This window comes from Carcharhinus amblyrhynchos, chromosome 3 (genome assembly GCF_965287045.1).
Source record: "Carcharhinus amblyrhynchos chromosome 3, sCarAmb.v2.hapA, whole genome shotgun sequence".
NCBI lineage: Eukaryota > Metazoa > Chordata > Chondrichthyes > Carcharhiniformes > Carcharhinidae > Carcharhinus > Carcharhinus amblyrhynchos.
This window is the reverse complement of record NC_137326.1, coordinates 104,314,483-104,342,330: the sequence shown is the minus strand read 5'-3', so window position 1 is coordinate 104,342,330 and position 27,848 is coordinate 104,314,483. Positions and strand designations below refer to the sequence as shown.

General features: G+C 41.9%; 1 long non-coding RNA gene across 1 annotated transcript; it reads right to left on the bottom strand.

Moving 5' to 3' along the window:
- Nucleotides 1-1,720: 1,720 nt before the first annotated feature.
- On the bottom strand, nucleotides 1,721-26,833 carry LOC145340991 (uncharacterized). The gene is made up of 5 exons (XR_013886326.1): nucleotides 26,646-26,833; nucleotides 21,814-21,893; nucleotides 8,493-8,704; nucleotides 5,038-5,186; nucleotides 1,721-2,101 (listed from the first exon to the last, which is right to left on the bottom strand). It is a non-coding gene; the product is annotated as an uncharacterized LOC145340991 (long non-coding RNA).
- Between the last annotated feature and the right edge of the window lie 1,015 nt (nucleotides 26,834-27,848).

Genomic DNA, 27,848 nt, shown 5'->3' with positions numbered 1-27,848 from the left:
TTTTATATTACTGATCCACCAATAAAGAATCCTGAGAGAGGAACAAAATTATAATAGCCATAGGAATATAATACCATTAGAGTCAACAGAATACTTGAAGAAATTACTGCGGCATGTAAAGTATCCATATACAAAATCACCATTCTATCTGAATGCCTTTTTCTTAAAAGAATGAGGTCCTCCCAGCCATTGCCATCCTATCCGAATGTAAAGTTGATTAAAAGTTCTTTGTCCAACATCTATCAAACTCAAGCGGCTAGGACCAATCACTCTCCTGACAAAGTATATCATAGTAAATGCCTGTCACCCGACCAAATGGAATTTTGTTAATTTTGTTTCAAGTAAACTGATTCTAACTATATAGATTTTTATTGTCTTTCCCAATAAAAGATTTTCTAGCAGTTACTTTTCTTTCATGAAGCTAACTGGCAAACCAGGAAATAGGTGAGGTCAGCAATGAAGATCATAGAATCATAGAAACCCCACAGTGCATTAGAGGGCATTCAGCCTATCAAGTCTGCACAGACTCTCCTACAGAGCATTCCACCCAGGCCTTATTCCCATAACCCTACAAATTTATCCTGCTAATCCCCCCTAACCTACGCCTCTTGAGAAACTAAGGGACAATTTAGCATGGTCAACCCAGCTAACTTGCACATCTTTGGACTGTGGGAGGAAACTGGAGAACCTGGAAGAAACCCATACAGGCACGGGGAAAATGTGCAAACTCCACAAAGAAAGCCACCTGAGTCCAGAATTGAACCCACGTCCCTGATGCTGTGAGGCAGCAGTGCTAACCACTGTGCCAATATGCCATAAATGCTGTGATGCTGCAGAATAATACACACTTATTAACAATGATATTCCTAGCACTGCATACCTCCTTCACATTTATAAGATGGAAGTCAGTTCTTACATTGTGTTTTAACCTAGGGTATATCTCAACTCAGGATTCCTGAATGACTTACCAGGAAAGAGCAGCCACAGTGAATTCCCAATGTCTTTCTTATGATTTTTATCCTGTGAGTTCATTCTTCTAGACTTCAAACAATGCTAAAAGCTGCACCTATCCTTTGTGAAAGGGGACCATTCCACCCATTGTTTGCAAATATTCGTGCTGACATTAGCCAAGTTTTCACAACCCAAATTCTGCTCTTCACTCATAGGGCTGTCTGGAGTGAGAGTCAAACTCAAACCATCTGACTGTGAGACATAAATGTTAACACTAAGCCATTCGTCATTCCAACTTAAACATGTCAGCATGACATTTAGAGGCCATTTCCAGTCTTCAATCATCAAAATATCTATAGTAGAGTTTGAATCCTTGTTACAATCCCTGTGGAGATTGAGAACGTTTAAAAGAGCCTTCTAATTTGTAGTTAATATCTGAAAAGTGCAATGACCAGACCCCAGGTGAGGTCCCCTAATTTGCTAACTTCCAAAACAGGACCTAATTTTGCATTCCGTGCCCAACACACCTCCACAACCTCCACCTCAGCACCGCATCCGGCCCATACCCCTCACCCATCAGCCTTCAACCTCCTCTGTTGAGAAGGATATAGCTGGCTCCTTTTATTTATTCAACACCCCCTTTGTTGGTCACAATAGGTTAATTTAAATTGAATCCCTCCCCCATGTGTACTATTTCTAAATGTATTTACATTCTGAAAGAAGACAGGTTAACTAGACTTTTCTGAGTTTAAGAAAGAGTAAGTTTATTAGTTACAAGCTTTCACATTCTGATCAAATGAAGTTAAAAGTTCAGATAAGAGTAATAAAAAAAAACAAATCAATTTTTGACATGTCTGTGATGGCGATATGTTGCGGCTGTTAAGTTGGGTCATTCCAGTAGAGCTCACTCTGTTTGGAGACACTGTATTCTGCAGGATTGCTGAAAATCTGTCCAATTTTCTTTAGCTTGTGGCTTTTGCTAAGCTTTCTCCAGTAGCAGAGAAAGAGAGAGCGAGAGATCCTTATCCTGCTTGTCTTTTATGCAGAGGTAACCAGCTGCAGTTCCTTCTTGTTTCTGTGACACACACACATTCTGACACATCAGCACACCAGTACACACAGAACAGGAACTGTCCCAGTTCAGTGCATTCTGAAAAGGAACAAACAACATGTCTTTCCCCAGAGTCAGGTTTCTTGAATTCAGGCCATTTATTTGGCAAGGAAGTATTCAATGAACAGCATGATGCTAAAAAGTACTCTAGTGGTTATAGGTTTGGAATATACTGCCTAAGGAAACTTGGTGAGTTCCTGTAGTGCGTCTTGTAAATGGTACACACTGCTGACAATATTTGTCAGTGGTGGAAGGATTGAATGATTGTGGAAGGGGTAGCAATCAAGTGGGTTGCCTTGTTCTGGATGGTGTCAAATTTCTTGAGTATTGTTGGAACTGCATCCAACCAAACAAGTGAGAGTATTCTATTAAACTCCTGACATGTGCCTTGTAAATGGTGGACTGGTTTTGGGGGGTCAGGAAGTGAATTATTTGCCTCAGGATTTCTAGTCTATAGCCTGCTCTGGTAGCCATAGTATTTATATGGCTAGTCCAGTTGAGTTTCTGATTATAGGTAACCCCCAGGATGTAGATTGTGGGGGACTCAGTGATGGTTATGCCACTGAATGTCAAGGGGTGATGCCTAGATCCTCTGGTTGGAGATGGTCATTGCCTGGCACTGGAGTGAATGTTATTTGTGACTTGTCAGCCCAAGCTTGGATATTGTCCAGGTGTTGCTGCATTATGGACTGCTTTCGCATACTGTTATTCCCATTTATTCCTAAGTTTATTCCTATTTATATTAATATGTGGATTGTGGACTGCTGCATTTTGGAGGCATCATAGTTACTTCATGGAAAACAGGCATGGACGAGCATGACATTTCTATAGTCATGTGACATTTAGAATCCTTTTAGAAAGACGATTTGAAACAGTATCTCTTGCTGAAGCCCATGAAATCCCTTTATACACTTCAATAAGGTAGGCCATCAATCTTCGAAACTCAAGGGAGTACAAACCAAGGGAATACAAGCCTGTCCTCATAATTCATCCCTTGTATAATTTTGGTGGATCTGCACTATTCTAAAGGCTGATATATTTTTCCTGAGGTTCAGTAACTAAAATGAATGCAATATTCCTGATCTGACAAAGCTTCTGTACGATGCAAGTATCACTTCCTCTTTCAAACAGGACAACTTTTCAAAAATTACTTCACTGTTTGTAAAGGACTTTGAAACATTCAGGGGTCATGAAAATTGTTACACAAACGTCAGTCTTTTTTAACCCTCTTGAGACAAATTGTGCCAGGTATATTTTGGGCAGAAACAAAAAAATGCTGGAAAATCTCAGCTGATCTGACAACGTCTGTGAAGAGAGAATACAGCCAACATTTGGAGTCTAGATGAGCCTTTGTCAGGGCAGGGCATGGGCAGGGCTCCTGCTGTCGTCCTAAGATATAGGCCAGAACTTTCTAGCTGCTCGCGCCAGCCAGCTCATGGCACCGTGCCTCCCACCATGAGAAGGACACTGTGAGGAAGCCAGAGAATCTACCTCATAGATTCATAGAATGATTACAACACAGAAAGAAGCTATTTGGCCTGCCAGCGTGGTAACTCATGTCACCACGCTGACCACTTCCCCCGCCCCACCCCATCCCCAACATTTGGAGTAACTTTTTTTCTAATAATGATCCAATTCTCTTTGAAAGCCACAATTGAACCTACCTCCACCATGGCCACATCCCTTTAGATGCCAAACTACTCGCACATAAAGAGCTTTTCCTCATGTTGTCATTGCTTCTTTTGCCAATCACCTTAAATCGGTGTCCTTTGGTTCTCAATTTTTCCACCAATGGGAAAAGTTTCTCTCTACCTACTCTGCCTGTACCCCTCATAATTTTTGAACACCTGCCCTCGAGCTTCTCTTCTCAAAGGAGCATTGGGCCAGCTTCTCAATCTATTCGCATAAATGAAGTTCCTTATCCCCGGAATTCTCATGAATTTATCTCAAAATTTTAATATTTTAATAGAGTTGTACATGAGACCATAGCTAATAATATCAACTATTTTTGGGCATGTTCTGGGAGATTCAGTCAGATAATTTCCTGCTTCCCTGTCCATAAGTTTCTGCTTGGTTTGTTAACAAAGAGTTATTACTGATTGGGCAGTACCACTGTCAATCAAATTGAGGTGGTTGGCTGATTGGATAATATTACTGTCAATCAATACAAGAGTGCAGCCTAATTTCATACCATCACAACAGTCCAGCAACAGTTTTTTTTTTCAATTTTAAATTGCTTATTAAAAAATTGAGAACAACATTTCAAAGATAAAGATATTTTAATTAATCTTGATTTTATGATGCCTGATAGTGAAAAAGATTGAAAGGTGGGTGTGATGGGAGGAAATGGCTGGCTAAGTGGTGTCAGAATGTTTGTCACAACTGCCTGTTGATGCTTCTCCCATCTATGCCTGAGGAGATTAATGTTTCATTATAGGACACTCTGGGACATGAGGAGAGGTTTGGTAACCTTAGGCATATGCAACTCATTATAGAAGGTCTCACCCATTGAAAAAAAATCAGGTGCCCTACAAATCAGGCATGTGTTCAGGAAGTAAGGGCTTGATTTATAGGCCCCACTGGGTTTACGATTGGTGGTGGGTGCTGAGGATAGTGCCACTGGCCTCCATGCCATTTTCTTGACTTCATCCCATCTCCAGGACATTTTCTCAGAGACTGGAAGTGGAGGAAGGGGTTGGGTGGCTGATCCAAATAATTAAGGGCCTATTAATGAGTGCAAACTAAAATTTTCCAGTCAGCCTTCAGGACCCCACAGGCAAATCAGGGGCCATTAGCACTCCACGCAGGCCTGGAGGCCCCCTCCACCACCCTGGATGCAGCAGTAGCTATAGACCACCCTGCAGACCCCCTCTCTCAACCCCCCAACAAAGAGGTAATCTCAAAAGCCATTTTTTATTTTAGGTTTTTAAACATATGCAATACCTCCATTTTTAAGCCCCCACTCCCTCACTTACCTTATATTGACTTCTGCTGCTGTTCTGATGGGGTAAGGCTTCTGTTTGACCTTTTTGCTTTGAGAGCCCCCCCCACCATCTTTAATTGAATGGTAAGCCCATCCACTGGCCTCCCTGGTGTAAGGTGTAAGTTCAGTGGTCACAGATTACTGAAAAAAAAGAGATTTTAAAGTGATTTTAAAGGAATTTATTAAGAAACGACAGTTTAACTATGATGCCAAAGCTAAATGGACAGATAAAGCATTTGACTTGTGAAAGATGAGAATGTTTTACTGATCCTGGAGAAGGCACAAGTGGATGCAGCCAATCTCTGCAGCTGGAATGGCAAGCTCTTGTTCATTCTCTTTGCAGCAGTCTTCTTCCCTTTGTTCTTTGTCTTCACAAGCTGGCGGAGGTGTTAGGAAGCTCTTTCCCAGTTTTCTTCTGCCTGGTGAGGCAAAAGACTCCCCTCCTCCCCCAAACAGATACATTTATTCCTAGGCTCTGGTTGTTTGGCCAATGTCAATCATTTGTTCATGTCCACCTGACCAATGACCCAGGGCAGGTTTTCCTCCCCTCTGTCCATCGTTCTGACTGAAGGTCGTCTTTTAGCTTATCATACATGCTGGGTGCCATTTGTTAACTCCTGCTAGAGACTTGTGTAGATAAGAGGGTACACAAGGCGCCACACGAGTCCCTGCTATCAGTTCAGGAATGTCTACAGTGTTGAGTGGCCTTTAGGTGGTCCTGTTAAAAATCTCATTCTCCTTGGTCATTATCTTTGTTTTTTTACCTCAGTCCCTGACAGCATCGTTTGTGTTTTTGCAGAGTGAAGAATCATTTTGCCAGGTGGCATCACACACTGCCTGCTAATTCAATAATATTCTGAAAAATACCATTTTTTTTTACTGGAGAAAATCACAAGTGACTGTTTCCCACACTATACAGGCTTCTGGCTGACATTTGAACCTGACAGCTGGGTTCACAGAAACGAAAGTCCTGCCCTCAGTTTTACAGCCCAGGGAGCTGCCTGCAATTTGTCTCATTGTCCATGGAGTTTCAGAAAACATTATTTGTGTAACATGAAGAATTTTTCCGAGTCTTAAGATTTAAATATATCTTCACGTTTGAGTTAATGTTCCAATGCTTCACATGTCTTAAATTGGCCTGGTTTCACTGACACTCCGTAATCACATATTGTGATAAAACTAAAGTCATTATATAAAAACAACATGAGTCAGTAGAAAGCGACAAAAGCTGTCATTCATTGACTAACCGACAACAAACAGTGACAGATTCAATAGGACAGCCAGCAATTTATATCATTTTATACAGAGAATACTTCAGAATGATTACAGGGCCACATTCTTATCAAGAAATTCAAATGATGTCGTAAAACCAAGATTAGATTATACTGTATAAACAAAAGCAACAAAAATGCTGACAGGTGCTGAAAATCTAATACACAAACATCGAGTCTGGAGCTAAATTTTCCTGGCCTATTAAGCGATTGGACAAGCTGGGAGGGGAGAGGGCTGGCAGAGTGAGAGGGAGAGGTGTAGGGAGGAGCCACATTGCCAGCAACTGGCCACCACTGTGTTGGCAGCTTGCCCACCCACCAGACAATAAACTGATCCACTTAATTGGCCAATTAATGGCCAGGTCCCACCTTTTGAGGGCACCATGTCAGAGGGCCCACTGTCATGTGGGGTAAACCTGGTGGTTCCGTAGAGGAAGCCTTCTTGATTATTGTTTGTGCCACATGGAGGGGTCCCTGGCATGGCTGCATGGTGGCAGTGGCATAGCCAGTTCTTCACTAGCCCCGACCGCCATCACCTCCATCACTGATTTCTGTGGCCTGTCTGCCTGGCTCCGATTTCCCCAAAAATATTTACATGTCTCAGACGATGTCTCACCATTTAGATACCTTCAGGCTGGAGCTGCACCCTCAACACCGGCCACAGCTGGTGGTGGCGACATTGAGCTTTCCACCCTCTGATTGGGACAGAAGCTCTTGTGGGTGGGTTGCTGCCCCTAATTTGAAGCTAATCCCAGCCTCTTACCTGTTCTATAAGGACAAATTTTAACCTTGCCAAATCAGTGGAAACAGGGTGTGCTGGTAGACAAAATGGTGACCTGCGCTTTCAGCAGCCACTGTTTTAATGGTGCTGTTTTGGTAACAGGTTAGGCACCTGACATAGACTGGTAGGTTATTAAATCTATTGCTCCTACTAGGTGCACCCTTGGTAGCCTCAGCAAAGTTGATGGAAGGCTGGTGTTGCTAATGCTGGGACCCTTGAGGTGCTTATAGCTGGTGATTTCCGGGTGCTCATTCCTGTCAGGGCCTGGCTGAAGACTGCTTTAGCTCAGCTTTTTCCTGAGCAGTCTGACTTAGCTGATGATCTGGTACCATGGCAGGTGTAAGTGAAGGATATGACAAAGGAACAGATGTATTGACATCTTGAGGGACCACAGCACATCAGTAATGCTCCAAAATACCACTGATGCCTGGGGAGCAGGGCTGAAAAAAGATGATTGACTCCTTGAAGGTCATTATCCATTTATTCCACCAATTGCTGCAAGGTGGATCTCTACCTCTCCAACACTGCAGAAGTTTGAGCTTCCACAGAGATTTGCAAAGCTTGAGAGTGGAAATTCCTGTTGGGTGGCTCAGCTGTAGGAGATGACCACCTGGTAGAGTGCCGATACCGTGCCGACGATGTCAGGTCAGCTGGAAGTGGAGTCCTCCACACTTTCAGCCATGATGCTGAATATCTTGACATTGAAACTAGAAGCAGGAGTAGGTCATTCAGGCCTACAAGCCTCTCCACCATTCATTTTGCTCATGGATGATCATCAAATTCAATGTCCTGATCCCCCCCCTCCCTCCCCCATATCCCTTGATCCCTTTAGCTCCTCAAGCTATATCGAATTTCTTCTTGACATCAGACAATGTTTTGGCCTGAACTACATTCTGTGGTAGTGAATTCCACACATTCACCACCGTCTGGGTGAAGATATTTCTCCTCACCTCGGTTCTAAAAGGTTTACCCCTTACCCTCAAATTATGACCCCTAATTCTGGATTCCCCCACCACTGGGAACATTCTTTGTGAATCTACACTCTCTAAACCTGTTAGAATTTTATATGTTTCTATGAGATCTCCTCTCACTCTTGTAAACTCCAGAGTGAATATAATCCTAACTGACTTAATCTCTCCTCATATGACAGATCTGCCATCTCAGGAATCAGCCTGGTAAATCTTTGCCATACTCCCTCTATCGCAAGGACATCCTTCCTCAGATAAGGACACTGAAACTGCACACAATATTCCAGGTGTGGCCTCACCAACACTTTTCCAAAGCCTGGCGCAGCTGTTTGTGTAATATCAGACATTTTATCTTATAGTTCGATCCCTAGAGTTCTTATCACTGTAGTCCTCAGCAGAGTTGGAGAGGGCCTTGCTAAGTGGTTACCTGTCTCCTGTGCTGCCTTGGCAACCAAAACCTGCAGTTGCACACTCATACTGCATGCTTTACCATGTGTAAATCCCTCTGCCTCACTGCTCATGGTGAGTGTTAATGTCTAAGCCAATGCCTGGGAGCGATGAGTCCGTTATGGTGCATTATCAGGAGGATTGTCCTTTAAGGCTTTTCTAATGCAGGGGTCTCTTGCTGTCAAGAAAGACCTAGAAGAAAGAGAAAAGAGGCAAGAGTTAGGGTAGAAGATAGAAGTGGGCATTTTCAGGTGATAGACTGGATAATGCAGCTTGAAGTTTTGCAGTTTGCTACATCTTTATAGAAACTAATGGAAGATTACATGCAATATACAGACACTCAGCTGGGATTAACCTCAAGCATTGCTGTTCTACTTGACCCTGCTAAAATCTATGACTTTCTGCTCTCTTTGCTGTGGGTGGTAACAGTAAGAAGTCTCACAACACCAGGTTAAGTTCCAACAGGTTTATTTGGTAGCAAAATCCACTAGCTTTCAGGCCTCTGACCCTTCATCAGGTGAGTGGAGAGTTCTGATCACAAACAGGGGATGCAGAGATACACACTCAGTTTATAGAATACTGAATAGAATGTGCGTTTTTACAGCTAATCAAGTCTTAAAGGTGCTGTAAGCTGGAAGTTTTTTTTTGCCGGCATCTCCACATCAGTGGTTATAGTGCCAGTTCCTCCCCCATCTTGTTCCATTACAGCATGAGTGTCTTCTCCTGCAGAAAGAGAGCATGGATAGCTGTGGATAAGAGAGTGGAAATCGGTTTGACTTGTTCATATAACGTATATGTTATAATGGGAAGAAACAAGATGGAATGAGCAAATGGAGGTGAGAAATGGAAAGACCAGTATGGACTGTGAAGTAAGAAAAATGTGCTGGGAAGAGTTGGTGGATGTGCAAACAACTTGCATGAAGATATTTGCATTACTCTGTTGTATAAAAAGAAAAGAATAGGTGAGCATGGTTGGAAGTAGAAAGAGGAGTATTGCAATGTACATTTGTGTTTGTATTCTAAAGTAAGTCATGGAATGGGAGGAAATTGTTGATAATGATTGGAGAGGGGATGGAAGGAATGTTATGAGGTTCTGTTGGGAGATCTGGAGAGATAAGGAGGTCAAGTTCACATTAGTTGCCCTTGTGAATTAATGGAAATTTTTATGTATTGCACCAAGGGCAAAATTTTCCTCAAAATACCATTGCGCTTAAGCTCCAATGAATAAAATAAAAATATTGTCAATAATCCATGGTGATTGACAGTCTGGAGAACAAAGGAATTCACGATGCATTATATGTTCAGGAGATTTGGAATTAGAGACCTTCGAAGTTTACAGAGGCCGCAACAAGTTGAATGTGTGTGTAAGGAAGAGAAGAGGATGTGTGGGGAGAACAGTGCATCGTCGCTATAAGAACTGGTGTTTTGATTCTCTATTTCAAACATTAAGTGGAATTGAAAAAAACTTTTTGTTGACTGGCATAAAGTTCTCCTTCCTCTTTCTGGCCCATTCCGAAAAGGAGTGTTTATTCATACATGGCAACACATTGTACATAACAGGAATGCATTGAAAGCAGGGGTTTAAAGGAGAAGGCTATTTAGGCCAAATGGAATTTTCCTGTTTCAAAAATAAGCTTATATCTTGACCTGAAACTTGATCAATGAAAGTCCCCCCGCTGAATTGTAACATGTATAGTTAATCATGATTCATGCAGTTACTGTAAATGGAACACTCCATGGGAGAATGTGTGGAGAAATGGAGAACTAATGCTGCACAGAACGATAGGTCATGGATTTGCATCCAAGTTTTAAACACTGTACTGGCAGGCAAACAGCCAGTGGAGGCTAGATGCTTGCCAAGTGTAAGATAGAGCAGGTCAACTCACTGAAGGCTCGGAACTGGTCTCTTTTAGGTTTATGATCACAGTTTTGAAAACTCATTCTTCTGTGGTGAACTGAGGAATAAATTCTCGGAACGTTCCAGTTTTGAGCTAAACCATGTGACCTCATAAGGGTGCTACAATCACCCCAGGTAGCCTTCGATTAATCAGGATCAGGGAGATTCACCAGGATTATCACTTTTCAACGGCCTCTGCTCGAAGTTTGTGTGTTTAGACATTGATTGATGGGAACTGGAATGTTTGAATTATAAGGAGAGTCTGGATGGGCTGGGACTTTTTTCCCTGGAGTTTAGGGAGATAGGGGTGACGTTCTAGAGGTTAACGACATCGTGAGGGGTGTCGATACGGTGAATGTCTTTTCCAGAGAGGAGGACATCCAAACTAGAAGACACAGGTTTAAGGTGAGAGGGGAAAGATTTAAAAGGGAGCTGAGGGACAACTTTTTCACACAGGGAGTGGTGCATTTAGGGAATGAGCTGCCAGAGGAGGTGGTTGAGGTAGGTATAATTACATTTAAAAAGAATTGGACATGTACATGGATAGGAAAGGTTTAAAGGGATATGGGACAAACACAGGCAAATGGGACTAGTTCAGTTTAGGAAACCTGGGTGGCATGGACAAGTTGGGCCAAAGGGCCTGTTTCCACGCTGTATATCTCTATGATCAGGCTCTGATATGATGCCTGCCACGAAACCATGTCTACTATCACGTAAGAGTACACATTAAGCATTTTCTATTCCATCATCATCATTGAACACAGAGCACACATTGGGAATTCAAATGCAGAAATCAGTTTTAATGGATGGAAACTAATGCTTCTTCATCAGCGCTGACAGTTGTTGTTCTATGACTAAACCCCACCCAGCTTTACAAAAAGGGGTTGCAACAGTCCAGTTGACCTTTCTTTACACCCTAGCCATGACTGTAACACTACATTCTGTACATTCTTCTTTCCTTCTCTACAGACAGTAGGCTTTATCTGTATAGTATGCAATACTATAGTATACTAATACATGTGACAATAATAAATCAAATCATATCAGTTTCTCCGGGCCCCTCAAATTTTTCACTAAATGTTGGTGTGTGCAACCTCAAAAAGATTGTCACAACTGTTGGTGCTCCTGAAAGAGTGCTCCTATTTGCTGCAATCCACACTCCCAACAATGTGCAAGTTTATTTCAGATGGGACGGAAGTCTCCGACTTGGGGACGCATTGGCCAAAGCTTTCGACAGAAGTCTGGGGGGAACAGGTGATATCGAATTGACCAACCACTTTTTACTACTGGATTTTTCTTTCCATTGCAGAAGCTTCAAGATATTTCAGAAGCATGTTATAATGCCATGTAAAATCAAATCTATTTTTGTCTCTTCCTTTGTCATTTATTATTTACTACTTCCCTTGTTCTATTTCGAGCTTTCTTTCTTTTGTTTCAGTTGAGTTGTTTTTTAGAGCAATCCTGACTCAGTGTGTAGCTTTCTGACCTCCTGTCAATGCGGTTTGTTTGGTAGCACAAGCCACTAGCGGTGGCTCAGAAAGCTAGTTGTTTGTGCTACCAAATAAACCTGTTGGACTTTAACCTAGTGTTGTGAGACTTCTTACTGTGTTTACCCAAGTCCAACGCCTGCATTGCCACATCAATGCGGTTTGTAGCAGCTTGCTGTGTGGAAATTGGCCACCATGTTTCCTACATTACAGTAGTGAAACACTTTATTACCGTAGAGGACTTTAAAATGTCCAGTGATTGTGAAATGTGCTATATAAATGCAAGTCCTTACTTTAATCTTCTGTGGCCATATTTTATTCCTCTTTGGTTTTATTCAACCTTTCATTCTTTCTTTCTCAGTAAAGTTGTTGGGGGTAGGCAGGAGTGTGCAGTTGAGGTTACATTCAAACCAGCTATGATCTTATTGAATGGCGGAGCAGGGTCAAGGGGCAAAGTTGCTTACTCCTGCTCCTAATTTGTATGTTTGTATGTGCTCAGGTTTACTTTTGTTTTCATAGAATTACACATGGGGCAGGATTCTCTGGCCATTCACACCAGTCAGATTTTCCTGTCCCACTGCAGTGAATGGAGATTTGACTGGGCTCCGTGTTCTCTGACAGCGATGGTGGGGCGCAGATGATTGGAGAATTCCAGCCAAGGTGTATAGCACAGAGTAAGAAGTCTCACAACACCAGCTTAAAGTCCAACAGGTTTATTTGTAGCAAATGCTACTAGCTTTTGGAAGCTAGTGACGTTTGCTACAAATAAACCTGTTGGACTTTCACCTGGTGTTGTGAGACTTCTTACTGTGTTTACCCCAGTCCAGCGCCGGCATCTCCACATCATGTATAGCACAGACACACATCATTCAGCCCAACAGCTTTATGCAATGTTTACGCTCCTCCCAGCTGACTTCAGCCACCCAATCAGCATTTGCTCCTCATTCTTTCTCCTTCACACACTCACCTGGTTGCTATTCACCACAATCATCCCACGTGTTAGCAAGTTCTACACTTCCATTTTGTTCCATATCCTCACCTCACACCTGCTACCTTTTTCTGTTAGAATGGATTGATCTTAAATGTGGAACTATTGGTTTCTCGTAGTATGAAATTATAGCTGAACGTAGTACTTCCGAGAACCAACTGTGCAGCATAAGCAATTAACACTAAAGGGTGAACATGCAACAATCTGAACATGTGATCGCGATGGAAAGGTGGTAGGACAGGAGGGTCTCAATGACATTATTGTTACTAGAGAGGCGGTGCTCAACAGACTGGAGGGACTGATTGTGGACAAGTCACCAGGACCGGATGGAATGCATCCGAGGGTTCCGAAAGAAATGGCAGAGGTGATAGTGGATGCCTTGGTGATTATTTTCCAGATGTCGCTGGATTCTGGGGAAGTGCCAGAAGATTGGAAAGTGGCTAATGTTACGCCGCTGTTTAAGAAGGGTGCCAGGCAAAAGGCAGGGAATTATAGGCCGGTTAGTTTAACGCCTGTTGTAGGTAAAATGTTAGAATCCGTCATCAAGGAGGAAATAGCGAGGCAACTTGAGGGGAATTGCTTGATAGAGCAGACGCAGCACGGTTTCGTTAAGGGGAAGTCCTGTCTGACAAACTTATTGGAGTTCTATGAGGATGTGTCTAGGGTGGTGGAAAGAGGAGAGCCGGTGGACGTGGTCTTTCTTGATTTTCAGAAGGCGTTTGACAAGGTACCTCACAAGAGGTTATTGCAGAAGGTAAGGGGGCATGGAGTTGGGGGTAGGGTGTTAGCGTGGATAGGGGATTGGTTGTCAAATAGGAGGCAGAGAGTGGGGGTTAATGGGTGCTATTCGGATTGGCGGTTGGTGACTAGTGGAGTGCCCCAGGGGTCGGTGCTGGGGCCTCAGCTATTTACCATTTATATAGATGATCTGGAGGAGGGAACCGAGTGTATGGTGTCGAAATTTGCTGATGACACCAAGATTGGTGGAACGGCAAATTGCGCGGAGGGTGTGGAGAGTCTGCAGAAGGATCTAGATAGGCTGGGCAAATGGGCCAGGAAATGGCAAATGGAATTGAATGTTGGCAAGTAAGGAACTTCTTCACTCAAAGGGTAGTGAATCTCTGGAATTCTCTGCCCGTTGAGGTGGTGGAGGCTGCCTCGCTAAATATATTTAAGACGCGGGTTGATAGGTTTTTGATAGGCAAGGGGATTAAGGGTTATGGGGAGAGGGCAGGAATGTGGAACTGAGACACGACAGATCAGCCATGATCTTATTGAATGGCGGGGCAGGCTCGAAGGGCTAGATGGCCTACTCCTGCTCCTATTTCTTATGTTCTTATGTTCTTATACTGAGATACAGGGCTAAGATGAAGGGAAAGAGGGAGACCTCATAAGAAGATTGGATGGATAAGCTTTTCTAATGTTAAAATTAAATATTATTTTGTAGTGGAATGGATAAGAAGCTTACATTGACAATGAAAGGAAAGGGTTACAATTTATTCCTTTTTCTGTGGAACTCATTTGAGCAACCGTGATATGCTGTGTAATTTTGAAAGTATTTTTTGATTTGTTTTGTTGTTAAACAGCATTTAAATGAGCTGGTGATTTGCTCTCAGAGATACAAGTTGCTGCCAAAGGCAAATTTATACAACATTTTGGTTCATTAATTATGTAAATCAAACTTTTTTTCCCCTTATTTAAGAATGAACTTTGGTGAAAGAAAAGACAGCTGCCACAAGTCATCTGATATCTGGAATGGTAAGGTGACCGCTATGACATTATATGAATTATGCTGAAGACATGCTCCAATATGTTGCTCATGGAATCTCACACTTGGGACTATCAAGGTCCATTTCAAAAGGGAGCGAACGAAAGAGGATGGATGGCATTTTTATCTTTATAAGCTTACCCCTGTAGTGGAATCTAATAATAGCTCCCCTCATACTGGGACATAATAAGCCACAAAACAAAAGCCAGATCTGGGCATCCTGTATGAAAACATTGCAGAGGAAGGAGGTCAGGTGATTCCAATGACCATTTTCTAATTTCTTTATAAAACTGAGAACTCAGAAGCAGGCCTGTCTGATGATTTATCTCCAACCTGCCAACATCAAGCAGTAAGATCCAAGCTGACGAAGCAACAAACCCTCCTTAAATTCTATTTATCTAGAAGCCACCCGCAACTGTGTGCCAAGCAGACCAGGTCTCTGAATATGATGGCATCGATGAGTCAACCTCAGCTCACTGTGGTATCATCGTAAAGGCATTCTGCCTTCCATGAGGAACTTACCTAAATTAGAAACCGGGTATAACCTCTTAATTTGGACTTTCCAGAATTTGGAAATCACATGAACTAATATCTATTTATGTGGTTCTTTTTACTGTTAAGTTACTGATAGTTGTAAAAACTCCTCTTTTCTAATGTTTGTGTGCCTGCATGTGTGCTACACATTCCAAGGGCTTCTGCAACAAGTACCACAGACTTTTTTTTTAAACTCTACTTATGAAAAATGAGAGAATAAAGGAGTCATATCTTCCACACATATCCATAACGCTTAACTTTAGCATCATCTTATTTGTGACAGTAAATATTCAATAATATTAATTACTGATTGGGCAGATAAATTAGTATGACCTGTAAATAGATTAATGCAGAGATGATACGAACTTCAGTAAACATTTAGATTCAGGTGTCTCCAGGTTTTCATTACCACACATGTAGAAAGAGGAATTTGGTTTACCTTTATCCAACATTTGTCATTGAGTCCCTTCAGTGCAGAAGAGGCCATTCTGCCTGTCGGGTCTGCACCAACACTCCAACAGAGTATCTTGCTCAGACCCTACAGGGCAATACAGCATGGCCAATCCACCTAACCTGCACATCTTTGGATTGTGGAAGGAAACTTACACAGACATGAGAAGAACATGTAAACTCCACACAGAGGCTAGAATCAAACCTGGGTTCCTGGCACTATGGGCATGCGTTAATTGTTACAAATATACTGTAATAATTTCTAAAATGCAATATTTTTATATTACATAAAAGACAGTGAGGGAGATTTCTGCCATTATTTTCTGTAGGTAGGAATAGCAGAGGAGATGGAGAATCAAGTGGGAATCCCAAAATGGCTTTTATACCAGCAGGATTTCCCCACTTGAATATTCCTATCCCCCGCCAATGATGTAATGGGAATCCTATTTTTAAACATTGCGATCCCCATTTGCATTTTGTTCTAATATGCAGATCAGACGTTTACACCTGATAGCTCCTCCCCCCTCCAACACACTGGTCTATGCCCTTGCGCTGATGTAAATTACCACAAGATCCCCATGACATGTACCTGGCGAACAGAATCTGCCGGAGGTGAACAGGTGCGTACAGCCCCAGGGGTAAAGTATCATGCCTGACCAGTGCCATATTTCAGGCTCCAAAGTTGCTGGTGGGATGGGCTCATTCAGAGCCTCCCCACAGGCTGACATTGTGGGACCCACCTGCCTTCTTGATTTCTTTTTTGACTATGAGTCAAAAAATATGGTGGGAGAAGCCAACAGGCCATATCCCGCTTTTACCACCTGAACTGACACTTAAAATTCCACCCAGTAGATTGAGATAGCCCTTCTTGCCTAAAAGATTGCCCAAAAGCACTGTGCAGTAGGAATGGTGTACAACAATTTTGTACCTGTATGCATGCAAAGAGAATGAGAGAATCAACAAGCATTGTCCCAACTGATAGGGGGCATTGATAAAGATTAAGCAAATTTCACTTTCACCACTGCTTATATTAGAGATTGATTGGAAGTCTTTTTTGCAAAACCAGACAGTGGTAGTCTGGTTCATGTGCAGGAGATTCAGACATGTTAGTATGTGTTCTGTGACAACTGTTTCCTTTTCAGAGGGGAGGGGGTGAAGCATTGCCAGGAGGATTAAACACCTGATTCATTTTTAACCTTTTGATGAGAATACAAATTTGATGAAAATCTGTATGAACTGTGTCATAAGCCTTCAGAGGCAGAAGTCCCTTCACCCAAAATCCATTTATTTACACACTCTAATAGCAGTACACAGACTGCCAATAGTTAGCAGTCTATCTCCGGGGGGCGGGTGGAGGGCGGCCGCAGAGAACTAACACTCCTGGTTAAGTACAAGGCATAGACTCCTTGATTGGCCCATCAATTGGATCCTTAATCAGGGAGCTCATACTCCAATAGGCTGAGCTCAATAGCCCGATTGAGGTCATTACACACTGACTACTACATAAGAGACTTCAATGGAAAACTGCTTTAAGCTGGAGAGCTGGCTTACTGCTCAATCGCAAAACTGCTCCAATCTGCTACAGGACAAAGCTTAGATGATCAAAAATGTGTTCATGTTCTGGCATTAGTTCATCAATGTGGGTCTGAGTCAATAAACTACAAAGGAATTCAATAGACTTTTAAAGACTGGAGCATTAAAGTTGAAGGATGGCAGCCAGCGACTGCTTTCTATCCACATCCTGATAGTGACTTGCTTCCTAAAGCCAGTTAAAAACAACAATGTGCAGACTATCTTTCAGTCAGTTAAATCATTTTGACTATAACACACACCGATCAAAGTTTTTCTTCTCTCTGAGCTCCTTGTTATTTGCCAAGATCTGTTGAAACATGTCTACCTCCCCCAGCAAAAAGCATTGCTCAAACCTCTCCTCCTCAGCAGCCTCCACCCCAATATGAAAATATTTGTAACCTTATCACAAGGGAGACATCTCACCAAGCCGAGTATGTTCTGGATAACAAGTGTTCATATTTCACTGATTGCTTGGTTGCCCTTGCGATCAGCGAAGGCAGCTTGCCCTGACTCATTCCAATATTTACAGGGGCTGTGTGAACTTCCATTCATGTATGAATTATGTGGAATTTGAGTCTGCAGTATATAAATGCCACAAAGGCATTCTACAATCAAAAACACGGCACAGTTATCGTCCATCTATATTCATTACATTTGGCAATTTTCACATGATTAGCATTTTACAGATTCAGCTTTTGCTGGTTAACAGTTAAACCAGAACAGGTTGCTTAAAAAAAACTTTTTTGATGGGTCTGATTCAAAACAAACAACGCGATTGGAGAAAATCTGGCAAACATGGCAAATTGCCAAGCAAGAAAACAATGTAACTTTTTGAAGGCAGCTAAAGGAGAAACTTTTTTTTTACAAATAACATTTAGTATGACTTTTATACTTTTATGAAAATTGTCTCAATTACATTGACCGCACTGTCTGTCCTTGATTTTTTTTCCCTTTTAGGTATTCTCCGAAGCCACATTACACGATAGCGTGTAGCAGTTGAAGCAGTGGATGGAGAGGTGGAGGAATCCCTCTTGTGGTGAAAGCGTGCAACGTCACACATAGAAATATTTTCCATGAGGCATGTGGTTCAAGGCAATTGACAAGTGACTTTGCCTATAAATAAACTATTAAAACTAAAGTAGAAAAATAAAACTTTTAATAACTTGCAAGCATAGCAATTGCATGATATTGACTTATTGTAGATGGCATGGTGGGTTTCCTCCGGATGCTCTGGTTTCATAAGAACATAAGAAATAGGAGCAGGAGTAGGCCATCTAGCCCTTCGAGCCTGCCCCGCCATTCAATAAGATCACGGCTGATCTGTCGTGGCTCAGTTCCACATTCCCGCCCTCTCCCCATAACCCTTAATCCCCTCGCTTATCAAAAACCCATCAACCCGCGTCTTAAAAATATTTAGCGAGGCAGCCTCCACCACCTCAACGGGCAGAGAATTCCAGAGATTCACCACCCTTTGAGTGAAGAAGTTCCTCCTCAACTCTGTTCTAAACCGCCCCCCCTTTATCTTGAGGCTGTGCCCCCTAGTCCTACTGTCCTTTCTGAGCGGGAAGAGTCTCTCCACCTCTATCCTATCCATCTCATTCATCATCTTATATGTCTCAATGAGATCTCCCCTCATTCTTCTAAACTCTAACGAGTACAAGCCTAGTTTATACTGCCTCTCCTCATAGCTCATTCCTCCCACAGTCCGAAAGAAATGTTGATTAGGCGCATTGACCGTGCTAAATTCTCCCTCAGAATACCCGAACAAGCACCGGACTGTGGCAAGTAGGGGATTTTCACAGTAACCTCATTGCCGTATTAATGTAAGCCTACTTGTGACACTAACAAGTAAACTTTAAACTTTTAAGCTGAACTCTGCTGAAAGTACATCTTAATTATAATCTTCTGGTCATTTGTCCTCATTGCATAACTGAATAAAATCTGGTAGAGATGGCTTTATGCTGAAATTTAAGTTGCTCAGGTAACTCAAGCAGACACAGCAAAGTGTAGGTCCTAATGTTTATCCTGTATGTCATCTTTCATTCATGCAGCTTGCTAGTTAAATGATAATCATTGTGAACTCAAATTCTGGAAGTGGAATTCCTGCATGCCCATAGTTAGGGCATACGTGTCCCAATTTTCAGCCACAGAGTCATTCTTCATCAGCCTCTGCCCAAAGACAGGTCTGACCCAACTTCCACCACAGGACAGGCATAGATGCAGGTCCAGAGTTCACCCCAACAGGAAGTCATTTGCGCAAATTTCGGTCAATAGGAATCGGACGGAAAATCTCCACTAGTTGGAATCACACCAATTACACAGGAGAAGATGGTTGAGGTCGTGGGAGGCCAGTCATCTTAGTTCCAGGGCAGTGCTGCGAAAACTTTCTAAGGGTAATGTCCTAGGATATCCAGCCAACTGGTCACTCCCCAAGGAGTCCAAGTTGCTAAGACAACATACATTTTTACATGCATGTTGTAATCCAGAACTATGGGTACTGATGGTACAGACTCCAATTGCTTTCCATCACATGGTTGATCAGGAATCTCTCTTGCTCTTACCATCTACTATTGGTAGCTGTGAGAAAAATTTACAAGTTGATAGTCAACCTCATTGGCCATGTTATGAACATTCCTTTCTAGGCCATCCAAATCTTGCACCTGGACTTGAACTCGAAGCTTCGGGCTCAGAGACAGCAATACCACCATTGCCCCACAAGACTTACGGTGAGGAGTCATTACCATACAATGAAAATGACTAGCTCACACCTTTAAGTACACATCTCAGGTGCCTCAGAAAATCACATTGCTCTGGTGATGTCAGATTAAGTCTTTGAATTTTAGTTCCAGGGCAGTGCTGCAAGAGTTTCTATTATCAATTGTACAGGGGTAGAATGGATAAAGATCCCCTCTGTCTTGGAATGTGAGACCTGCTATCAAGGCCAGAATTTATTGCCCATCTCTAACTGCCCTTGAGAAGGTAATGGTGAGCCACCTTCTTGAATCAGTCCATGTGGTGGAGATACACCACTGTGCTGTAAGGGATGGTGTTCCAGGATTTTGACCCAGCAACAGTGAAGGAACAGTGATAGATCTCCAAATCAGGATGGTGTGAGACCTCAAAAAGTTACGGATGGTGGTGTTCCCATGCATCAGCTGCCCTTATCCTTCTGATAAAGGTCCCAGGTTTGGAAGGTACTGTTGAAGATGCCTTGGTGAGTTAGTGCAGTGCACCTGGTAGATAGTACACATTGCTGCTACTGTGCACTGATGGTGGAGGGAATGAATGTTGAAAGTGGTGAATGAGCTACTTTGTCCTGGTTGGTGTCAAATTTCTTGAGGTGTTTTTGGAGCTGACCTTTTCTAGGCAAGTGGATATAATTTCATCAAACTCCTGACTTGTGCCTTGTAGATGATGGAAAGGCTTTGGGGAGTCAGGAGGTGAGTCACTCACTCACCACAGAATTCCCAGTTTCCGACATGCTCTGGGAGCCACCGTATTTATGTGGCTAGTCCATAAATGTTCTGGTCAATGATAACCCCCAAGGATTTTGAATATGGGGTTCATTGATAGTACTGCCAGTGAACTTCAAATGGAGATACTTAGATTCTCTCTTGTTGGAGAATATCATTGTCTGGACTTATGTGGCATGAATGTTACTGCCGGTTATCAGCCCAAACCTAAATATTGTCCAGGTCTTGCTGCAAATGGATGCAGAATGCATTAGTATTTGAGATGTTTCAAATGGTGCAATTATGGTGCAATGAACATCCCTACTTCTTACCTAATGACGGAGGGAAGGTCATTGGCAAAGCTTCCAAAGATATCTCGGCCTAGGACACTTTGCTTAGGAACTGTTGCAGCAATGTCCTGAAGATGAATGATTGGCTTCCACCATAGTCTCCTATGCTATAGCAATGACTACAACTGGTGGAGAATTTTTTCTCTGATTGCTAGTAGTCTCAGTTTTTCTAGGGCTCCTTGATGCCACATTGTATTACTTGTGGCAGTAATGTCAAGGCCAAGAATCCTCCAATGAGGTGAATTCTTCAATTGGCTCAGAAACTCTCCAAACATGCCTACAAAATTTAAGAATGGAAGATCCAACTTCTACACGTGTCCAGAATGTGGACCCGGATTTATATAAAGAGGTGACCTTGTGGACCAGGTTCTACCCTAAATCCGAGCACTATTATGCTGGGTGACCAACGTTTTCTGTCCAATCCAGCCATCATCATTTTGGATATTGTGATTCTAACATCAACAATTCATCCAATACAAAATTGTAAGCGTTAACAAAATTTAAAAGTTTATACACATTAGTTTTATGTAGCCCTCATATCACAATACCAAGCCTACCGTGGAAAATCTTCACATCTATTTGCAGCCTGAGCCTCATTTTAAGCAGTATATGTTGCAGTCCAAATGCCGTATCTCATTATCACACACTGTGGTGCAACTGACCTGGATATAGGTTGATAAGAGGTGAGACTGACTGATTTTGTCAGTACAAAGTTCAGAGTATGTGGAGTTAGAGGACAAGTAGCAGAATGGCCGGTAAGCTGGCTACAAAACAGAAAGCTGGAGTTGCAGAATTAGACTCACAGATTGATAGAAGGCGGAAGTGGTGCTCCACAGGAACACTATCGGAACTACCATTGTTCACTCTACACAATCACTTGGACCTAGAATTCAGAAGAATAATATCAAAATTTGTGAATCACACCAAATTGGTGAATATATTAATTCCAAAGAGAACTGTGACAAAGTACAAGAAGCATTAACAAACATACAGAATAAGCATGTATAAAAAATAACTGCAGTATGGATAAATGTGCAGTGGTGCATTTTAGTAGGAGGAATAAGAAGGCCACCTGCTCCAAGGGCAACAAAGTAAAGGTGCAAAGGGTTTTAGGGGTAGAGTACACATACCATTAAGAGTAGCAACAAGGTTAACCAAGTCATAAAAACGTGCAAAGTACAGGGATTTATTTCTAGAAGAATAGAATTCAAAGGCAGAGAAAGTTGTGTTAAATTTATATGGAACCTTGGTTAGACAATACTGTGTATTACATGGTCTCCATATTACCAAAAGCATATGGAGGCACTGGAGATGGTACAAAAGAGAGATTTACATGGATGATACTAGAACTGAGAGTGTCTTAACTAGTGAGGTAAACTGAACTGGCTGGACCATTTCTCTCTGGAGAACACTGACTAGAGAACACTAAATAGAGCTCTTAAAATTACAAAGGATTCAATAGGGTGGAGAAAATGTTTCCACTTGTAGTTGAGCTCAATACTGAAGCTGTAGATACAAGATAGCCACTAATAAATCTAATAAGGAATTCAGAGGAAATTTACTTTCCCTGTCAAGAAGGTGTGCTTTATGCCAAAAAATGATTTTTAATCCACTAGCTGGAAACCTGAATTGAACTTTTAAAAGCAAACTTTTTAAAAACAGCGTGACTAAAGTGGCTTGAACTTACAGCCCAAAACGGCTAACCCAGATTTGCATTGCGATACATTCCACATTCCAATTTATTGGAGTCACTTCTGTCTGAAAAAACCCATCAAAGACAATGACATCATGGGAGTGCAAAGGACTCAGATCTCCTGTCTCACTGGCAAAGCATCTATGGCAATCTCTTATTCAACTGTTGGAGATGGGCCACTAAGATTAATTGCTTGGACAATAGGATCCTGACTATGTTAGCTTTCTGGCATGAGCTAATCAAGTGACAGTTGGACAATGCCATTTTTAAAAATTCCCCTGGCAGCTGGAGAAAGAAGGTCACATGTCAATCCTTTGTATGTTTTAAGCACATGTTTTCTCAACAGAACTGAGGAGAAACAGTTCAGCGAGAAGATCTAAGTGGGGTGCCTCCTGCCTCCATCTTTCCCCAACCCAGCTAGTAAGCTTTGAGCCCGATTTGCTTGCAGTGATCATCACGGATGCTCTTCAGCAGCCAGAGATTTCTTTTAAAAAACCCAGTGCTATCATTTTTCAAAGAACAGCCAATTAAGAACATAAGAACATAAGAAATAGGAGCAGGAGTAGGCCATCTAGCCCTTCGAGCCTGCCCCGCCATTCAATAAGATCATGGCTGATCTGTCGTGGCTCAGTTCCACTTTCCCGCCCTCTCCCCATAACCCTTAATCCCTTCTCTTATCAAAAACCCATCAACCCGCTTCTTAAAAATATTTAGCGAGGCAGCCTCCACCACTTCAACGGGCAGAGAATTCCAGAGATTCACCACCCTTTGAGTGAAGAAGTTCCTCCTCAACTCCGTTCTAAACCGCCTCCCCTTTATCTTGAGGCTGTGCCCCCTAGTCCTACTGTCTTTTTTGAGCGGGAAGAGTCTCTCCACCTCTATCCTATCCATCCCATTCATCATCTTATACGTCTCAATGAGATCTCCCCTCATTCTTCTAAACTCTAACGAGTACAAGCCTAGTTTATTCAGCCTCTCCTCATAGCTCAATCCCCTCAACTCCGGTATCAGCCTAGTAAACCTCCTCTGCACTCCCTCCAGGGCCAAAATATCCTTGCGCAGGTGCGGCGCCCAAAACTGCACACAGTACTCCAGCTGCGGCCTCACCAATGCCCTATACAGCTGCAGCAAGACCTCCCTACTTTTATATTCAATCCCCCTCGTTGTGAAGGCCAGCATCCCATTCGCCTTCCTGACCACCTGCTGCACCTGCAAGCTGGGTTTTTGCGATTCATGCACAAGGACCCTCTGCACCGTCGCCTGCTGCAGTTTTTCGCCACGTAAGTAATAGTCCTTCCTACCATTCTTCCTACCAAAGTGGACCACCTCACACTTGCCAACATTAAATTCCATTTGCCATTTCCTGGCCCATTCGCCCAGCCTATCTAGATCCTTCTGCAGACTCTCCACACCCTCCGCACAATTTGCCGTTCCCCCAATCTTGGTGTCATCAGCAAATTTCGACACCCTGCACTCGGTTCCTTCCTCCAGATCATCTATATAAATGGTAAATAGCTGAGGCCCCAGCACCGACCCCTGGGGCACCCCACTAGTCACCATCCGCCAATCCGAATAGCACCCATTGACCCCCACTCTCTGCCTCCTATTTGACAACCAATCCTCTATCCACTCTAACACCCTACCCCCAACTCCATGTCCCCTGACCTTCTGCAATAACCTCTTGTGAGGTACCTTGTCAAACGCCTTCTGAAAATCCAGAAAGACCACATCCACCGGCTCTCCTCTATCCACTGCCCTAGACACATCCTCATAGAACTCCAGTAAATTTGTCAGACACGACTTCCCTTTAATGAAACCGTGTTGCGTCCGCCCTATCAAGCAATTCCCTTCAAGATGCCTCGCAATTTCCTGCTTAATGATGGATTCTAACATTTTACCTACCACAGACGTTAAACTAACCGGCCTATAATTCCCCGCCTTTTGCCTGGCACCCTTCTTAAACAACGGCGTAACATTAGCCGTTTTCCAATCTTCCGGCACTTCCCCGGAATCCAGCGACGTCTGGAAAATAACCACCAAGAAGTCATCTGTATCTTTAAATCAAAGCATCCAGACCAACAAATTCAGCCTGAAGTTAGTCCAGTCATCAAACTGCAGACTGTATACCCTTTTACATTTTTATGGACTCTAATTTGGCCAACCTAACTTTTCCCATTATGTAATTTGTATTTTTGTGTTGTGTCGCAAGTTTGTATGTGTTTTATTATTTCTCTTAGATTGGTTTGTATGTAATAACATGCAACAATCTCTTTGTTAGACTGAAGAAAATCTGTCCTTGTTATTTTATTATCACAGTGCGTAAACAGTTAAGTGTTCACTGAATTGTCAAGTATATTTTTTTCAAACAGAAACAACTGTTGCGGTCAAACGAGGGCAAAGAAAGGAGCTTATCGATCCCTCCTCACTTGGTTGCACCACCCCAGAGAGTGGTGAGAATATGGGACTCCCTGTCACGTTTGTGATAAATAAACCGTAGAAACCTTACAGTACAGAGACAGGCCATTCGGCCCATCAAGTCTGCACCAACCACAATCCCACTCAGGCCCTACTCCCATATCCCTACATATTTTACACACTAATCCCTCTAACCTACACATCTCAGGACACTAAGGGACAATTTAAGCATGGCCAATCAACCTAACCCACAAATAATAAACAAAAATACCTGTAAATAGTACAGATGTATTTAAGGGGAAATTTAGAAAATTATACAAGAGAGAAAATAATAGATGTGTATGTTAATGTAGAGAAATTAAATTAAATGGGAGAACGCTCATGTGGAGCATAAACAACAGGTGACTTGTTTCTACGCTGTAGTCTCGATATAATTCAATGTAACACCATGGTTAAAAACATGATATGATGTTTTGGTCTGAATCTTGAATTATAATTTCAGTGATAAACTGTTATTTACACATCATTTGGTCTCTCTTTCACAATCCTTAGCCCCTGCCAGTCCTTGAGCCCACACATCATTCTTTAGCTAGGACAAGAGGATGCCTTTTGTCAGCCCATTTGCTCCCCCTTGCTGTTGCTCACAATGGACGGTAATGGGTTTTTCTCCCAAAGTAAAGCATTAGCCTGAGGCTATCCACCTGGTATGTGGGGTAACAGTGTTGACAGTCAGCACACATCTGGCTTTTAGCTTTGTGCATCAAACAGTGACAAAGCCACAAAGACATAAAGAAGAGCTAGAGAGTTGTGATAATTAGAACTTCCTACAGTATTTTTGGATATTACATTGTAATACTTCAACTCTTTCAACTCTCTGATTTTGAAATTATTTTCAACGCATATAGCTTCATTTTATATCATTCAGACAAATCTCAAATTTTGGACTCTCAAATTTACTCTCAAGGCTGAGATTTAAAATGGATTAAATTTCTGACATCAGTGCACACTAAGATACATGGAGTAACTATTTGGAATTTAAGTTAACAATACCATTGCTTATAGGTAACCTATCAGTTACTCACTCCATCATTAATTTCCAGTTATAAATTTTGATAGTGTATTTTAGAAAATTACAATACAAGCAATAACAATCCTCTCTTTTCATTTTTTGTTCTAAAAATTATGAAGTTTCAGTTTATTTTAATTTCTGCATTCTGCTCATCAAATCAAAATTGTCCATAATTTATTATTTAACTTAATTTTATTGAAAGATATTCTAAATAATTAGCATAAAAACACTCACAGGTCAGCAGATGGTGCCAGACATCTCCTGCTGTCACAGAAACTGGAAAAGTGTAAGACAGTGACCAGAAAGATTGTATCCTTTACTTTATGATCATTAATTTTACATGAATAAAGCTATTTTAATTTTATTATTGACCATATATGCTTGTCTACTTACCACCTATCCACATTTTATCAGTTTGAACAAAAAAAAGTGTTCCAAATGGCATCAATAATTCCTACCTCCAGATTTTCACAAATTCAATTCTCATTCTGTGGGTTTAGTCCTTCTGTGCTGTGAGCTCAGAATTTTCCCTTCAGTTTATTTTTTTGCACCGCTGGCTGTCGTCTCTCAGTCTGAAGGCTCTGAATATTTGCCAAATAGCTTTCAAGACTGCAACTTTGTGCAAGGGCTATACCAAAAGCTACAGTATGCTCATTTAATAGCACTAGCTCACTGACTGATCACGAAATGTTTGCATTACAAGATGATAATTGATTCCAAACCATATCAATTTTTTGAAATGTTTAGTGTTGACATTAAATCACAGCATGGTTAGGAATTGTTGGCTTTTCTCAGTTTTTGAATCTTAAAAAGACTAACACTACAGTTGGATTACTTAGAGAGCTGCCCAATTTCCACCCCTAAAATAGTTGTTCATGGTACACTCCATCAGGATTCATGTCAGACTGATTCTTAGGAGGAAAGGAAATTTTATTTTAAGATTTATGTTGTACAATGGAAAATTCAACATAGAAGTAATAGCAACAAAACAGTAAAGATCAGAACTAACAACTTAATGTTGTAGCTTAATCCTCAGCCTGAAAAGCACTAATGACCTTTTGTGAATATATGTGCGTGTGTGTTTACCCACATTGAAAGCACTCTTTAAATTCACTTGCAGGACATGAGCGTCGCTGGCTGGCCATTTATTGCCCATTCCTAGTCGCCCTTGAACCGAATGGCTTGCTAGGCCATTTCAGACGATAGTTGAGAGTCAACCACATTGCTGTAGCTCTGGGGTCACATATAGGCCAGTTCAGGTAATTATGGCTGATTTCCTTCCCTAAAGGACGTTAGTGAAGCAGGTGGGTTTTTCTGACAATCGGCAATGATTTCAGGGTCAGCAGTAGATTTTTAATTCCAGATATTTTTTATTGAATTCAAATTTCACCATCTGCCGTGGAGGGTTTTGAACTCAGGTCCCCAGTACATTAGCTGAGTTTCTGGATTAATAGTCCAGCGATAATACCACTAGGCTTTTGCCTCTCTCATTACATAATTGTTGTGGGATTATGAGGTTTCTTTTAGTCATATACTTTAATCAAAATGGTCAAGTAATCTGAACACTTGATACAGTGTCAGCGATATCTCTGATTGGATGTAGTCCCATATCAATACCATATCAGAGGGCATTGCATATTTGTTTCATTTTAAGCTATATT